This window comes from Ranitomeya imitator, chromosome 6, assembly GCF_032444005.1.
Source record: "Ranitomeya imitator isolate aRanImi1 chromosome 6, aRanImi1.pri, whole genome shotgun sequence".
Lineage (NCBI taxonomy): Eukaryota > Metazoa > Chordata > Amphibia > Anura > Dendrobatidae > Ranitomeya > Ranitomeya imitator.
The window spans coordinates 326,674,861-326,691,630 of record NC_091287.1 but is presented as its reverse complement, the minus strand read 5'-3'; the positions used below and the strand labels follow the sequence as shown (position 1 = coordinate 326,691,630).

The window sequence follows — 16,770 nt, the reverse complement described above, 5'->3', positions numbered from 1 at the left end:
GTTGGGGTATGCCTTAATTCACACTGCTCCGCATTCTCCAACCAATTGTGATGTAGCGATGTCCTTGCTGTGCAGTGAATAGGCAGTGACCCATATAAAGTTCAAACAAAGTCTTGTTTATTACACAGCATACTCACAAACAGGGAAAGAAAGCAAATAAGTCCTTCGGTATGCAGCCGGGAAAAAATAACAACAGTCCACAGTCCGCTGCCGTGAGCGTATTACACCCCCCCCCGTGTACGCTGGGGTGTCTGGCTTTTCAGGCTCTGCCTGGCCCGTGTTTCTCCACATGGAAGGAGCTCTGCACAAGCCTCCTCCTAGGTCTGACTCCCAGACCAGACTGACACACCCAAACTCTCTTGCTGGGGTTTTTTTTCTATCCTCCAGATTCTATGGCCATGGGCCACTATAAGATCTGGGCTGGAGGAAACGGACCGGCCCCACTACCATCCTGCAGTCCGTTTCAAAATAAAAGCCCATACCAGGTTTTCCTGAATAAATTCTGGGACAAATAACTTGACCCAGTTCACACTTACTTTTATTCTTCCCTGTGTCTCACAGGCAACCTGCTGTGATCCCTGGGCACTCCAGCGGATCTAATATGCTTCCAAGCACATCCTGGGGGACACATAGCGACCCTCGCATATGACACCGGTCACTGCCTCACATAGTACATTGAGCAATTGTTTGTGAATATTTACTCATCAGTTTAATATCTGATACGTCTCCTAATTGGAGACCATATAGTAAATGGATTTAGGAGATGGAAAAAGAGCCTGCTCTGTCCACTCCAGGCATTGACCCGTTATTGCGGTATCTTCTCCGGGAACAGTGCACTCCTTCTCTGTTACGGCTTCCAAATACAGATTGAATTTAAATCAGCACACGTTGTGTTTTAACCCATTATGTGAATTCTTTTCAGGGTGAAAGTTGCACATTTCAGATGCCAAATGCATTTTGCTAGATTTAACTTGACCAATTGCAACATTTTGGGCGCATTGCATTGTTTGCACCTATGCATGTCAAGCATTGTATTGCGTTCAATATGAAATCTATCAATCAATCAATCTCTCTTTACTGGTTGCAACCGGTGTGTGAAGATGTGGACATGTATTTGGCCTTTGTTACAGTGTTGCAAATGTATCGTCTGCAAAGTTAGGCCCCTTGCTATCAGTATTTAGTGTTTTAATTTAAGTAACCCAGAAGTAGTTCTGCCATACGTACCACGTTTGTGACAGCATGATTTCTTTTGTAAAACATTGTCTCCCTCTTGTGGACCACTGACTTTTAAATTTGGTGTATATGTATTTAAAAAAAAAAAAAAAAGGAAAAATTGTATCTGTGCTGATCTTGAATACGCTGCCTATCTCCACCTCTGTGAGTATTCTAATTCTTTCTAGCAACCAGGTGCGGTGCCTGCATTAGATAGAATCTGCGCGCGGAACCCTCACGTGTCACAATGGGCCCTTGACCATGGTCCGGAACCCTCACGTGTCACAACGGGCGGGAACCCTCACGTGTCACAATGGGCCCTTGGCCATGGTCCGGAACCCTCACGTGTCACAATGGGGCCCTTGGCCATGGTCCGGAACCCTCATGTGTCACAACGGGCGGGAACCCTCACGTGTCACAATGGGCCCTTGGCCTATAAAAAGCAGTGCGGTGGCAGTCCTCTTCAGTCTGCTGCTGGAACAGCGGCGGGCAGCATGGTAATAGGTAGGCAGTAGGGTCTATACCCGGCATCAGGAGAGCTAAGGGAAGACAGCTGCTCGCTTGTTTGTTTTTTGAATTGCCCTCTCGCCCTCCCCTGGCACTCACTAGTGCACATTGGAACAAAGAGGGGGGAGGGTTACAATAGGTGGGGTTATGCAGATTAACCCCTTTCTGCCATTGGACGTACTATTCCGTCCATGTGGGGTGGGCCCTAATTCCCAAGGATGGAATAGTACTTCCAGCGCGATCGGCCGCGCTCACGGGGGGAGTGCGACCGATCGCGGCCGGGTGTCAGCTGCCTATCGCAGCTGACATCCGGCACTATGTGCCAGGAGCGGTCACGGACCGCCCCCGGCACATTAACTCCCGGCACACCGCGATCAAACATGATCGCGATGTGCCGGCGGTACAGGGAAGCTTCCCGCAGGGAGGGGGCTCCCTGCGGGCTTCCCTGAGCCCCCCGCAGCAACGCGATGTGATCGCGTTGCTGCGAGGTTCTCCTACCTCCTTCCTCGCTGCAGGCCCCGGATCCAAGATGGCCGCAGCATCCGGGTCCTGCAGGGAGGGAGGTGGCTTCACAGAGCCTGCTCAGAGCAGGCACTGTGAAGCCTGCAGTGCTGCAAGTCAGATCGGTGATCTGAGAGAGTGCTATGCACACTGTCAGATCACCGATCTGTGATGTCCCCACCTGGGACAAAGTAAAAAAGTTAAAAAAAAAACATTTCCACACATGTAAAAAAAATTTAAAAAAAATTCCTAAATAATGAAAAAAAAAATATTATTCCCATAAATTCATTTCTTTATCTAAATAAAAAAAAACAAACAATAAAAGTACACATATTTAGTATCGCCGCGTCCGTAACGACCCCACCTATAAAACTATATCACTAGTTAACTCCTTCAGTAAACACCGTAAGAAAAAAAAAAAACGAGGCAAAAAACAACGCTTTATTATCATACCACCGAACAAAAAGTGGAATAACATGCGATCAAAAAGACAGATATAAATAAACATGGTACCGCTGAAAGCGTCATCTTGTCCCGCAAAAAACGAGCCACCAAACAGCATCATCAGCAAAAAAATAAAAAAGTTATAGTCCTCAGAATAAAGCGATGCAAAAATAATTATTTTTTCTATAAAATAGTTTTTATCGTATAAAAGCGCCAGAACATAAAAAAGATATAAATGAGGTGTCGCTGCAATCGTACTGACCCGAAGAATAAAACTGATTTATCAATTTTACCATACGCGGAACAGTATAAACGCCTCCCCCAAAAGAAATTCATGAATAGCTGGTTTTTGGTCATTCTGCCTCACAAAAATCAGAATAAAAAGCGATCAAAAAATGTCACGTGCCCGAAAATGTTACCAATAAAAACGTCAACTCGTCCCACAAAAAACAAGACCTCACATGACTCTGTGGACCAAAATATGGAAAAATTATAGCTCTCAAAATGTGGTAACGCAAAAAATATTTTTTGCAATAAAAAGAGTCTTTTAGTGTGTGACGGCTGCCAATTATAAAAATCCGCTAAAAAACCCGCTATAAAAGTAAATCAAACCCCCTTCATCACCCCCTTAGTTAGGGAAAAATTAAAAAATTTAAAAATTTATTTATTTCCATTCTCCCATTAGGGTTAGGGCTAGGGTTAGGGTTAGGGCTAGAGCTAGGGCTAAGGTTAGGGTTAGGGCTAGGGTTAGGGTTAGGGCTAGGGTTAGGGTTAGGGCTAGGGTTAGGGCTAGGGTTAGGGTTAGGGCTAGGGTTAGGGTTAGGGTTAGGGCTAGGGTTAGGGTTAGGGTTAGGGCTAGGGTTAGGGTTAGGGCTAGGGTTAAGGCTACAGTTAGGGTTGGGGCTAAAGTTAGGGTTAGGGTGTGGATTACGGTTGGGAATAGGGTTGGGATTAGGGGTGTGTCTGGGTTAGAGGTGTGGTTATGGTTACCGTTGGGATTAGGGTTAGGGGTGTGTTTGGATTAGGGTTTCAGTTATAATTGGGGGGTTTCCACTGTTTAGGCACATCAGGGGCTCTCCAAACGGGACATGGCGTCCGATCTCAATTCCAGCCAATTCTGCGTTGAAAAAGTAAAACAGTGCTCCTTCCCTTCCGAGCTCTCCCGTGTGCCCAAACAGGGGTTTACCCCAACATATGGGGTATCAGCGTACTCAGGACAAATTGGACAACAACTTTTGGGGTCCAATTTCTCCTGTTACCCTCGGGAAAATACAAAACTAGGGGCTAAAAAATAATTTTGGGGGGAAAATTTTTATTTTTTATTTTCATGGCTCTGCGTTATAAACTGTAGTGAAACACTTGGGGGTTCAAAGTTCTCACCACACATCTAGATAAGTTCCTTGGGGGGTCTAGTTTCCAATATGGGGTCACTTGTGGGGGGTTTCTACTGTTTAGGTACATTAGGGGCTCTGCAAACGCAATATGACGCCTGCAGACCATTCCATCTAAGTCTGCATTCCAAATGGTGCTCCTTCACTTCCGAGCCCTCCCATGTGCCCAAACGGTGGTTCCCCCCACATATGGGGTATCAGCGCACTCAGGACAAATTGGACAACAACTTTTGGGGTCCAATTTCTCCTGTTACCCTCGGGAAAATACAAAACTGGGGGCTAAAAAATAATTTTTGTGGGAAAAAATTTTTGTTTTATTTTTACGGCTCTGCATTATAAACTTCTGTGAAGCCCTTGGTGGGTGAAAGTGCTCACCACACATCTAGATAAGTTCCTTAGTGGGTCTACTTTCCAAAATGGTGTCAATTGTGGGGGGTTTCAATGTTTGGGCACATCAGTGGCTCTTCAAACGCAACATGGCGTCCCATCTCAATTCCTGTCAATTTTGCATTGAAAAGTCAAACGGCGCTCCTTCCCTTCCGAGCTCTCCCATGCTCCCAAACAGTGGTTTACCCCCACATATGGGGTATCAGCGTACTCAGGACAAATTGTACAACAACTTTTGGGGTCCAATTTCTTCTCTTACCCTTGGGAAAATAAAAAATTGGGGGCGAAAATATAATTTTTGTGAAAAAAATAATTTTTTATTTTTACGGTTCTGCATTATAAACTTCTGTGAAGCACTTGGTGGGTCAAAGTGCTCACCACACCTCTAGATAAGTTCCTTAGGGGGTCTACTTTCCAAAATGGTGTCACTTGTGGGGGGTTTCAATGTTTAGGCATATCAGTGGCTCTCCAAACGCAACATGGCGTTCCATCTCAATTCCAGTCAATAATCTCAAAATGGACCCGTGGAAGCGCACAAGCGCGAAACGATCGTAGTCCTGTTCTTTCTCCCCGCACCGCTGATCTCTCCCAGCCGCCTCTCCTTACTATGTCCGTTGTTACGTTATGATGAATAAAGGACTTTGATTCGCAATCTACCTGGGTGAGTGCCGCATTTTCCTTTTTCTCCTTGGATATCAATTCCAGTCAATTTTGCATTGAAAAGTCAAATGGCGCTCCTTCGCTTCCGAGCTCTGTCATGCGCCCAAACAGTGGTTTACCCCCACATGTGGGGTATCAGCATACTCAGGACAAATTGTGCAACAAAGTTTGGGGTCCATTTTCTCCTGTTACCCTTGGTAAAATAAACCAAATTGGAGCTGAAGTAAATTTTTTGTGAAAAAAAGTTAAATGTTCATTTTTATTTAAACATTCAAAAAATTCCTGTGAAACACCTGAAGGGTTAATAAACTTCTTGAATGTGGTTTTGAGCACCTGGAGGGGTGCAGTTTTTAGAATGGTGTCACACTTGGGTATTTTCTACAATATAGACCCCTCAAAATGATTTCAAATGAGATGTGGTCCCTAAAAAAAATGGTGTTGTAAAAATGAGAAATTGCTGGTCAACTTTTAACCCTTATAACTCCCTAACAAAAAAAAATTTTGGTTCCAAAATTGTGCTGATGTAAAGTAAACATGTGGGAAATGTTATTTATTAAGTATTTTGTGTGACATATCTCTGTGATTTAATTGCATAAAAATTCAAATTTGGAAAATTGCGAAATTTTCGCCAAATTTCCGTTTTTTTCACAAATAAATGCAGGTAATATCAAAGAAATTTTACCACTATCATGAAGTACAATATGTCTTGAGAAAACAATGTCAGAATCACCGGGATCCGTTGAAGTGTTCCAGAGTTATAACCTCATAAAGGGACAGTGGTCAGAATTGTAAAAATTGGCCCGGTCCATAACGTGCAAACCACCCTTGGGGGTAAAGGGGTTAAAAACGATTGGCCCACAGCTTGAACAAACAGCAGATCTGTCATTGTGAAGGCGTCCGGTTTGCTAAAATGTCCTCCTCAGGGCAATCTTTTGCTCCATCTCCCCATAGGGTATCAGTGTTAGGCCTTTGTGCGGCACAAGTGCAAAACAATTTCTGTCTATTGCTTCTCGGCCTTCTGGCTGCGATCTTGTGTCGCGGTCAAGGGGTGCGAGTGTTTCCTAGCAGCGTGCTGCTAATTTTCTTCTGCGGTATTCATATCGGCAGTAAAGACTGAAGATGTTTATCAAGAATACTATTCGTGTGGTTGTGGAAGTTGGTGCCAAAAACAACGTGGTGTACGTGGTTCGTGACCTGCTGGAGGGAAAGGCTGGAGCTCATCAGACTAACATTTTCAGCGTCAACGAATTTCATAACCAAGGAATATATGATGTTACCTTTGTGAGTGAGCCTTGTTGTTTAACCGTCTTTGAGTGGCTCAGAAGTCATGATGGTGATCCATGCCTGGAGGGAGTGCGGGTGGAGCCTCTGTTTGGGCTCATGGAAAAAGTTGTGACTGTTAGGCCGCCGTCACACTAGCGAGTTTTATGGACGTATGAGCGCATAAAATACGTCCGTAAAACACGCATTACACACGGCCCAATTATTCTCTATGCCCCTGCTCCTATCTGCCGTATTTTACTGATCCGTATTATACGGCTTTGTACGGCCATAGAAAATCGCAGCATGCTGCGTTTGTCACCGTATTGCGCAAAAAAATCACCAATGAATGTCTATGGAAGCCAGAAAAATACAGATTACACACGGACCAGCAGTGTGACTTGCGAGAAATACGCAGCGGTGTTAGAGAGAAAAGCTGGTAATTCAGTGCGGTGTACAGTAAAATCACACTGACAGCTTACAGTAGAATAGGTAGAATAAATGTGTACACATAGAATAGGTATATATATATATATATGTCAGTGAGACACATATATGAATATATATTAATATTTCATCCAGCGCTAGATAGCTTAAAAGCCGGTAATTCAATTGCCGGCTTTTGCTATCTCCTTCCTAAACCCGACATGATTTGAGACATGGTTTACATACAGTAAACCATGTCATATCCACATTTTTTTGCATATTCCTCACTAATAATGTTAGTAGTGTGTATATGCAAAATTTGGCCGTTCTAGCTATTAAATTAAAGGGTTAAATGGCGGAAAAAATTGGCGTGGGCTCCCGCGCAATTTTCTCCGCCAGAGTAGTAAAGCCAGTGACTGAGGGCAGATATTAATAGCCTGGAGAGGGTCCATGGTTATTGGCCCTGATAGAAATATTTATATCATGTAGATCTCACTTGCATGTATACTCCTCTATAATCATATATACTCATATAAACGCAAATATATCTATATAACACACGGCGACCCCGCTGACCGGAGAGACGGAGGTGTTGGCCACGGCCTTGGTTCACGGGACGGAGACTGCGCAGCTCCATAAGTAAGGTAAGAAAATGTTATCATCTTACCTGAAAGTCCCCTGTGCCCAGTCCGGGTTTATACCTCTTGCCGGTCAGGTGTGGTCACCACCGCATTCCCAGGTAGTGTAAAAAGTCCAAAGCCTGTACCCAAAACCCTGGGATCAAGGTGTCTGCTGTGTGCCGTGTATGTGTTCTGTGTTTGTGTAGATCCGGGAGAAGCAAGGAACAGTGACTGTTTGTGGTTGCTGGGTAACAGACCGCAGGAGGTCAAATCGCTCAATAAGTTATTGCAGGATTCCCGTGCATAGGAGGAACAGGTAGTTCCGGGGCAGGTGGCTCCATATCCAGGCACACGGGTAGTGATAACTTAGAGGGCTACTGCAGATTCCCGTAGTGCCGACTTTCCAGTTAGGTAGATCGGACCGGGGTGGTAGAATTCCCACCTGCTGTGTTTCTCACTCAGGTGGCCTGGGCACAGGTGTTCCCAGTGCGATTGGCAGTAGTCTGTTCCCAGCACAACCTGCACGTGTCACAGAATAATTAAAAGGGCATATCGAGTCTCCTGGACGTCTGTATCTGTTTTTTGTCCTTGTCATATATTGCTGCTTTAAATGATAACAGTGCTTACAATTGAAAAGGAAAGTTTTTTTTCTTTTCTTTTCCTTCCTCGAACTTCCTCTTTTCTGCTGCTAATAGATCTATCATTCTTGATGTGACATACGTGTTTTTTGGTAAAACAGCAGCTGTTGATAAAAAGGGGAAGTGTGTCTCTGACTGCATTTGAGCGCAGAGTACAAAAAAAGAAAAAAAAGGGGGGGGAGAAGAGAAGCCGTTTTTATTTAATTTAATTTTCTGTTTTTTGTTGCATTTTGAAGTTTTTAAAGTTTTTTTAAAAAAGTTTTTCAAAGTTTCTTTTCTTTTCTGCCTCTTCACTTTTTGTTTAAAAGGGTTTTTTTTTTCCTTTTCTGTAAAGATCCTGAGTTTTTGATCGTGTACCAGGTCTTTGATTGTTTTCTGTTCTTTTGGGGGGGTTTTTGGAGTTTTTATATACTCATTTTTAGAAGTTTTTGCAGTTTTTTTTTCCTTTTTTTTGTTTGTTTTTCATTTTGGTTTTTGCCATGGGGAATAAGGTGGCCAAGCAGCAGGAGGGTCTTTTACTTCCTGATGAGAAAACGGCCAACCAGATAGTGGTAGAACACGAAGGTGTTAAGTACGTGAAGAATTTTAGAAGGTATAAAGTATGTGAAATTCATCAGAACGGCAGAATTCAAGCTGCAGAATGGCATGACGTAGAAAGGAAAATAAGGGAAGCTAGCTGATGTTACATTGCTGAATGCTGATACATGGTATACAGTAGCAGCAGAGCTTACATCGTTTAGGTGGTACAGAGAGATATGTGAGCAAACCAGGAAGTGATTTTTATGTATATAAAATGTGGAAAGGTATTAAGCCATCACGCCTCCCCATGCTCTCAATAGATTCCATGGTATAGGGAGTTTTTGCACAGTATGTGGTGCGCCCCGCCCAACCTTTGTACATGGAGATGGCGCTGTTGCTCTGACCATGCAGTCTCAGGCTGCATCTGCCATCAAAGAAGAAGGAATTTTCTTCTTGTCTTTCTCCTCCATCTTTCTTCTCTCATTCCTCCTTTTTCTCTGTCACTCTTTCTCTCCTCCTTCTCCTCTCTCACTCTCTATCTCCTCTACACATCTACTCCTCCTTCTCCTTCTTCTCCACACCTCTTTCCTCCTTCACTCACCCTCCTTCTCTCCTCCTTCTTCACTCCCCCACCACACCTATCTCCTCCTGCTCTTCCTTCTCCACACCCATCTCCACACCTCTCTTCTCCTCCTCCTCTCTCTCCTCCACACCTCCCATCTTCTCTCTCTCCTCCCTCTGTTCTCCTCTCTCCTTCTACATCACACTCCACACCTCCTCCTTCTCTTTCGCCACACCCTTTGCCTCCTTCTCTCTCTCTCTCCCCCTTCTCTAAAACCACCCATCTTTTGCTCTATCAGCTCCCCTCCCTCACTCTTCACCTCCGCACGTCCCGCCTTCTGCGCACCTTACATCTCTACCTCCTTCTTTTCCTCTGCACCATGTATCTCTTCCTGTTTCCACTCTCCTTCTCCTGCTTTGTTGCCTGTTGGGCAGATGCCAGATTCAAGCAGTCTCTGTCTCTGTATCCAGTGCTCACAGCACAAGGCACATTCTATTTTCCCAATACAGCCCAGCCTCTGACAGTCATGGTATCGGGGGAGGAAGGTGGAGATCCCCCGGTAGAAGGCACCCCCCAAGCTGCAGTAGGCGGCAGACAGCTCAGCCCTGGGTGCAGAGGGGGGAGGACTGACATCATCATCATCATCTGTTGATGATGTGCAACTTCAGCACCGGTCAGAGCTGCCTACATTCACATCAACATAGAGCTATAAGCTTAGTCCACCACAGCTTCAGCAAGGGGGGAGACATCCTCACACAAAAAGGCAGCTGCTAAGTCCAAAAATCAGCCAGTGTATGACCCCAGCACATGCTATCACAAGTATTCCTCTGATGAAGATGTGGAGGGAACATCATACATGCTGCCCAGTACTAGGAAAAGAAACCCACAGGCACCAAGAATGCAGGGGCAGATAGAGGCACCACCATTACACTATGTGCACTTCAAGTCAGGTGACAATCTTCCAGACCCAGGGATGCATCCCATGCCATTTTACTGAAGAATGTAGCAGAACCAGCGAACATATATAGCCACCTGGAATGATCTCTGGGCCATAAATGGAACTGAAAAACAGGTGATGCACTCTGGCCAATCATGAAGGAACAATTCAAACTTCCAGCAGAATTAGATGTACACGCTTGGGAGTCAGGGCCACAGCTAATTGAACAGCTCAGAGTGTGAGCCAAAGGCAGATTGTCAGGACAAGCCCTCAGCTTACATGACATGAGCCAAGACAAGACAGAGTCTGTAAAGAAGTTTCATGGCAGAGTAATGCAAGTATTCCAAGACTTGGGCTTCACCATTCATGACCAGATACACACGCAAATGTTGGCACAGGCCTTTGTGCATGGACTGAGACAGCCAATCAGGAAACCACTGATAGTGGCTAGGCCCGAGAACAGGTCAATAGCAGTGGACTGACCCAGCAAAACGGGTTATGTGCGCCTGGGAGACTGTTTATTGCCAATTGTCACCAAAACTGCTGCCATTATAGCGCCACAAAGAGCGCGAAGAAGGAAACGGGTGCCGTGCTGCTGAGAACGCCGGAAAGGGAGCCAGAGGTGAAGACGCTGCAAAGTGCCGAACGACACACCGGAAGAACCGCTGCAAACTCTGGAGAGGAGACACCAACCTCAATAAGGTTAGCAAAGGGGAGAAGCTATGTCAAAGCAGGGGGAAGAAGTAATGGCAGATGCGGCCGCAGCCCCTGTAATACCCCAAGACCTTGGGTTGGATGCAGCCACCGGTCTCATGGCACCCCCGGGCCTCGCCAAGGACGCACCTGCAGGACCCATCTGTCAGGATTCCCCTGACCACTGCCCCCAATTGTCACGATTCGGGGTGACTTTAGGCCAACAGACAACTATCACATGTGCAGGGGGGCTTATCTTAGTTATCCCTCCACTGCTAACAATGTGATGAAAAAACACACACAGGGCTATTGACCTCTTAGTTTACAGCAGGGGCTTATTCTAGGTATCCCACTGCTTTTCTATATACCACGAACTGCAGGGATTTATGTATATCCCGCTTAGAGTTCCACTTAAAACTTGCAGCTCTCTGGTGCCCCCCTTACTCTCAGGTCAAATTAGGTACTGCACCCTGGGTAATTAGTCGCCAGAAAGGCTGCCTGCTATGTACTGGCTATTGGGCACGCTGCAGCGACGCGATAAACTACTCCCACTCAGGCAGGAACAATAATTATCAACGCCGCAGTCGCTACAGCATCACTCAACAGTCTGAACACGGTATCGCCGCCACCAGCTTCGATTAAACGGGTCCGAAGCTAACCCAACACAACAGTAGCGTATTTCCCTTCAAGAGACATAGGGTACGTTTAGAACAGGAGAGCGAACTAATATTAAATATTATATTCCATAAAAATTAGGCAGTGCTTTATCAAAAATATTTTATAAAGATGTTACAAATGAGACAATTGCAAATATGTACAAGGGTAATTATAACATAAAGGGAATAAATGAGAAAAAGCAACACTCACATGTTCAAAGCATGACAGGCAACCAGGCTAGGGCAGTTTTCCATTCGTCCCAACTCATGGGATGTACTCAGCTCTTCCAGGAAAATAGGACAAGAAGGAAGCTGGGGATGTGAGCAGACAGTTATAGCTTAAGCCTGTAACATCCCAGAAAGGGGTTGGATCACCTCGTCCCTCCTACCTCTTCAGTTTACTGATTTTACCCTAACCTATATCTAATTTCTATAATTCTGCTACAAAACATCTCATAGTCCTAACCAACCCATCATTCATCTCGGATTAACGTGAGCATTCTAATGAGATCAAATATGTCCTATCTGGGATACATATTTACAGAGAAAACCCTACTTCTTTACCAGACTGAGTTAGAAGCCCGTGTTTCGGGGAATGGGTAGGTACACCGAGTGAGAATAAGAATATATATTTTTGTATTTCTAGCTTAAATCGTTACCAGACTGAGTTAGAAGCCCGTGTTTCGGGGAATGGGTAGGTACACCGAGTGAGAATAAGAATATATATTTTCGTATTTCTAGCTTAAATCGTTTGCCTAATATCTAACAAAAACTAAACAAAGAATCTTTCATGGATCCTCGAAGTTTCTACTTCACTTATAGCTGAACAAGAGCTTACACAGGAAATGCCGGTCGTAAATACTTTTGGCTCTCCTAACCCCCACACTCCCTGAGAAGGAAAGCCAGGAATTTGCAGTATCACTCCAAGAAGGGGGGCTTAGCCCACACAGGCTAGCAAGAGAACTACTTACGATATTTCATACCATATCGTGACACCTCCCCCTTTTGGTGTGCGCTAGGGAGGCAGTACCCCACGGTATGCCTCCATGGGCACCTCAGTAGGTTCACCCTGGCGGGAGAGTCCATCTGCATTCCCATGCTCTTTGCCCGTTTTGTGTTCAATGGTGAAGTCAAACTGCTGAAGGGCAAGGCTCCAGCGTAGCAACCTGCCGTTGGTTCCACACATGGTGTTTAGCCAGCGCAGAGGGTCGTGGTCGGTCACCACAGTGAAGGTGCGACCGTACAAGTAGGGCTGCAAGCGCTGCAGGGCCCAGACTATGGCCAGGCACTCCTTCTCGATGGTGGAGTAGGCCACTTCCCTCGGCAAGAGCTTCCGGCTCAGGTATAACACGGGGTGCTCTTGGTCCTCCGAGTCAACCTGGCTGAGCACAGCACCAAGGCCAAACTCGCTGGCACCAAGTACGGTCGACTGCTGTCGACTGCTTTCAACACAGGGGCATTGCACAGTGCGGTTTTCAACGCCTTGAAGGCCCCCTCACAGCCATCTGTCCAGTTGACGATGTGGGGTAGCTTCTTCCTGGTGAGGTCCATCAAAGGTTTTGCCAGGCTACTATAGTGCTGTATGAAGCGCCTATAGTACCCTGCAGTGCCCAAGAAGGACATCACCTGTTTCTTGGTCACGGGAGTGGGCCAGTTCACGATCACTCCCACTTTGTCAGGCTCTCGCTTCAGGCTGTTCCCGCCTACCCGGTGCCCCAGGTAGTGAACCTCCCTCATGCCCATCTGACACTTTCCCAGCTTGATAGTCAGTCCTGCTTGGTGAATTCGCCTGAGCACCTCCTCGAGATGCTGCAGGTGTTCCTTCCAGGAGGGACTGAAGATGGCAATGTCATGCAAGTACGCCACGGCGTACGTCTCCAGTCCCTGAAGCAGGAGGTTGACCATCCGCTGGAAAGTGGCAGGGGCATTCTTCATGCCGAAGGGCATGACCGTGGACTCGTACAGTCCAAAGGGTGTGATAAAGGCGGACTTTTCCTGCGCCTCGGGGCTCAGGGGAATCTGCCAGTATCCTCGACTCAGATCCATTATTGTTAGGTAATCTGCGCCAGCTAACTTCTCAAGCAGCTCCTCGATGCGCGGCATTGGGTGCGCATCCGAGGCTGTGATGGCGTTGAGCCCCCTGTAGTCCACGCAGAATCGGGTGGTCCGGTCCTTTTTTGGCACGAGAACTACAGGTGATGCCCACGCGCTCTTTGACCGTCGAATCACCCCCAGCTGTAACATCTCATCGATCTCTTGGCGCATAGTCTGCTGCACCTGGTCAGAGATTCGATAGGGTGTTCGCCGTAGTGGGGCGTGATTCCCGATGTCCACCTCGTGGACTGCTAACTGAGTCCTCCCAGGTCGGTTGGAGAACATGACCCGGAAGGGTTCCAGTGTGGTTTGCAACTGCAACCGCTGGGATTCAGTTAACGAGGCGCTTACCTCCACGTCCTCGATGGATCCATTGGCCTTGGCTTGGGCCAGCATGTCCAGGAGGGTGTCTTCCTCACCGTCTTCGGGCAAGCTGCAGACCGGTAGGACGAAAGGTTCATATTCGTGATGAGCCTTCATCATGTTGACGTGAAAGGCCTTTCGCCTACCCCGAGCGTGGTCAAGCGTGACCACGTACGTGACCGGGTTGAGCTGTTGGTGGACGACGTACGGGCCCTCCCAGGCTGCCTGAAGCTTATCCGTTGGTACGGGGACCAGCACCCACACCTTTTGACCCACATGGTAGGTCCGCTCCCGGGCGTTCTGGTCGTACCAGTGCTTCTGATCAGCCTGAGCCTGCGTCATGTTGTCATGCACCAACTGCGTCAAGGTCTGCATCTTGTCACGGAAGCGCATGACATACTCCACTATGGACACTTCAGAAGGGTTCGGCTCCTCTTCCCAGGATTCTCTTACCAACCCCAGGGGTCCCCGGACTCGCCTGCCGTACAGGAGCTCGAAGGGGGAGAACCCCGTCGAGGCCTGCGGAACCTCTCGGTAAGCGAACAGCAGGTGTGGGAGGTACCGCTCCCAGTCGCGCCCTTGAGTCTCAACCAGCATGCATAGCATCTGTTTGAGGGTACCATTGAAGCGTTCACACAAGCCATTGGTCTGTGGGTGATACGCACTCGATACCAGGTGCTTCACCTGCATTCTCTTAGAGAGAGCCTCCATTAGGCGAGACATAAATTGGGTCCCTTGATCAGTAAGCATTTCCCTGGGAAACCCTACACGTGAAAAGATGGCCAACAGGGCATCCGCCACCTTATCTGCCCTAGTTGACGACAGAGCTACTGCCTCTGGGTACCGGGTAGCGTAGTCTATCACAGTAAGGATGTATTGCTTTCCAGAGCTGCTGGGGACGGCCAGCGGGCCCACAATGTCCACCGCGATCCTCTGGAAAGGCTCCTCTATCACTGGCAAAGGGATCAGGGGAGCCTTAAGAGCAGGCCCCGCCTTCCCCACTCTTTGACAAGTGATACAGGTGCCGCAGTAGTTTGACACATCTGTCCCCATCTTAGGCCAATAGAAGTGTTGAGACAGCCGGGCCTTAGTTTTGCTGATCCCCAAGTGTCCAGCTAGCGGGATCTCATGGGCAATCCGCAACAACTCACCCCGGAATTGCTGCGGGACGACCATCTGTCTTTCCCTCAACCACTCCTTTTGTGATTCTCCGGGTACTGTCTCCCGGTACAACCTTCCTTGTTCCCTGAACACCTTCTCCTTATCAGTCTCGGAGAAGTGCGTCCGGGCAAGTTGTCTCAAACTCTCTAGGCTCGCATCTGTGTGCAGAGTGGCCTGAAACTCCTGGCTAGGGGAAGCCAGAAGCGACGTCAGGGTCCCTTCCCCACGGGAACCCTCTTGGACCTGCTCTGGGTCCACCGCTGGTTCAGTCACAGTAATGACTGAGGAGGGTCCGGAAGGCTGACAGTTACCTGCGTTCCGGGCACTCTGACGGCGGGTGACAGCAGCTACGTAGGCTGTCTCCCCGGGGGTTTCTACAGACCCATCAGCCGGCGCTGCTATGGGCTCTACCTCCCCATCCACCCCCAACACTCCAGGGGCAGTGCTACTTATGGGCCAGTTACCTTCCTCGGTGGCACTGGTCACTTTCATGGCATCACCTTCCTCACAGTTCCCATGCATCTCCCCATTTCCTGTAGCACCGACACTTGCCCCTGTTAGGGGTTCCTCAGCCGTCTCACTCCGCAGAGCGACGTGGCTGGGCACGCCTGTACCTATGGACACATTAACCTTCACAGAAAAATCATTATCAGGTTCAGCTGGCACAGGTACAACATTTTCACCATCAATCCTAGAAAAAAATGGTTAATAGATGCATCATTACAAGATAAAGCATGGTCAGGTAACACATGCGATCTCCCATCATCATCATCATCAGGGTTAATGTTACCCTTATTAGTAGATTGGGGAGGGGTATCAGTGACGTAGTGGGCAACCAACCTCCCCATATCAGTCCCCAACAAAACATCAGTGGGCAAATTATCAGACAGCCCCACTTCCTTCACCCCGCTCCCGGCACCCCAATCAATAAAAACCCGGGCCATCGGTAAGGGACAGCTGATGCCCCCAATCCCAGTGACAGTTAGGGTTTTCCCCGGAATGATTTCTTCAGGGGCCGCCAGTTCGGGTCGGATGAGGGTTCGTTCAGCCCCGGTGTCCTTGAGGCCTGTAGCAACATGGCCTCCCACAGTGACGGGCTGTACGTTGTCACACACCCTCCCAACCACACCACCCACCAAAAGAACTGCTGTATTAGGCCCTGGGGCCTTGGCTGGGGTGTTCTTCTGCTTGGTTGGGCAGGAGGGACTGATATGACCAGTCTGATGGCAGGTGAAACACTTGCGAGGTTCGGTGGTAGGTCTGGTGCTGTTGGCTACGGGGACAGGACCTCTGGTGTGCCGGCTGGCAGGGGTACTGGCGTTGGTTGCAGGCTTACCCCCTCTCCAGCTGGTGGTGACTGGCTTCCGCACTTCCGATCTACGGTTGGCCTCATAGGCATCGGCAATCTGCGCTGCTTTCGTCACGTCTTTGGGTTCTCTGTCCATCACGAACTGTCGCACCTCAGCTGGGCAAAGATGAAAGAACTGGTCTTTGATCATCAGGTCTCGCAGCTGTGCAAAGGTGGTCACTGACAGTCCTTGGGTCCACTGGTCAAAGTGGGTCCCCAGTCCATGCACAACATCACTGTAACTGTCGTGTGGGCCACGTTGGAGGGTCCGGAACTTTCTACGGTACACCTCGGGTGTAAGCTGGTACTTGGCTATCAGAGCCTGCTTGATGGCCTCATAGTCACCATCTTGTTCTTGAGGGAGGGCAGCAAACGCCTCCAGAGCTTTACC

The 16,770-nt window shown here is 47.8% G+C and overlaps 1 non-coding gene across 1 annotated transcript; it reads left to right on the top strand.

Moving 5' to 3' along the window:
• The first annotated feature begins 657 nt into the window (after window positions 1-657).
• LOC138643750 (U2 spliceosomal RNA) lies at window positions 658-842 on the top strand. Its single transcript, XR_011314268.1, has one exon. It is a non-coding gene; the product is annotated as a U2 spliceosomal RNA (small nuclear RNA).
• The last annotated feature ends 15,928 nt before the right edge of the window (window positions 843-16,770 follow it).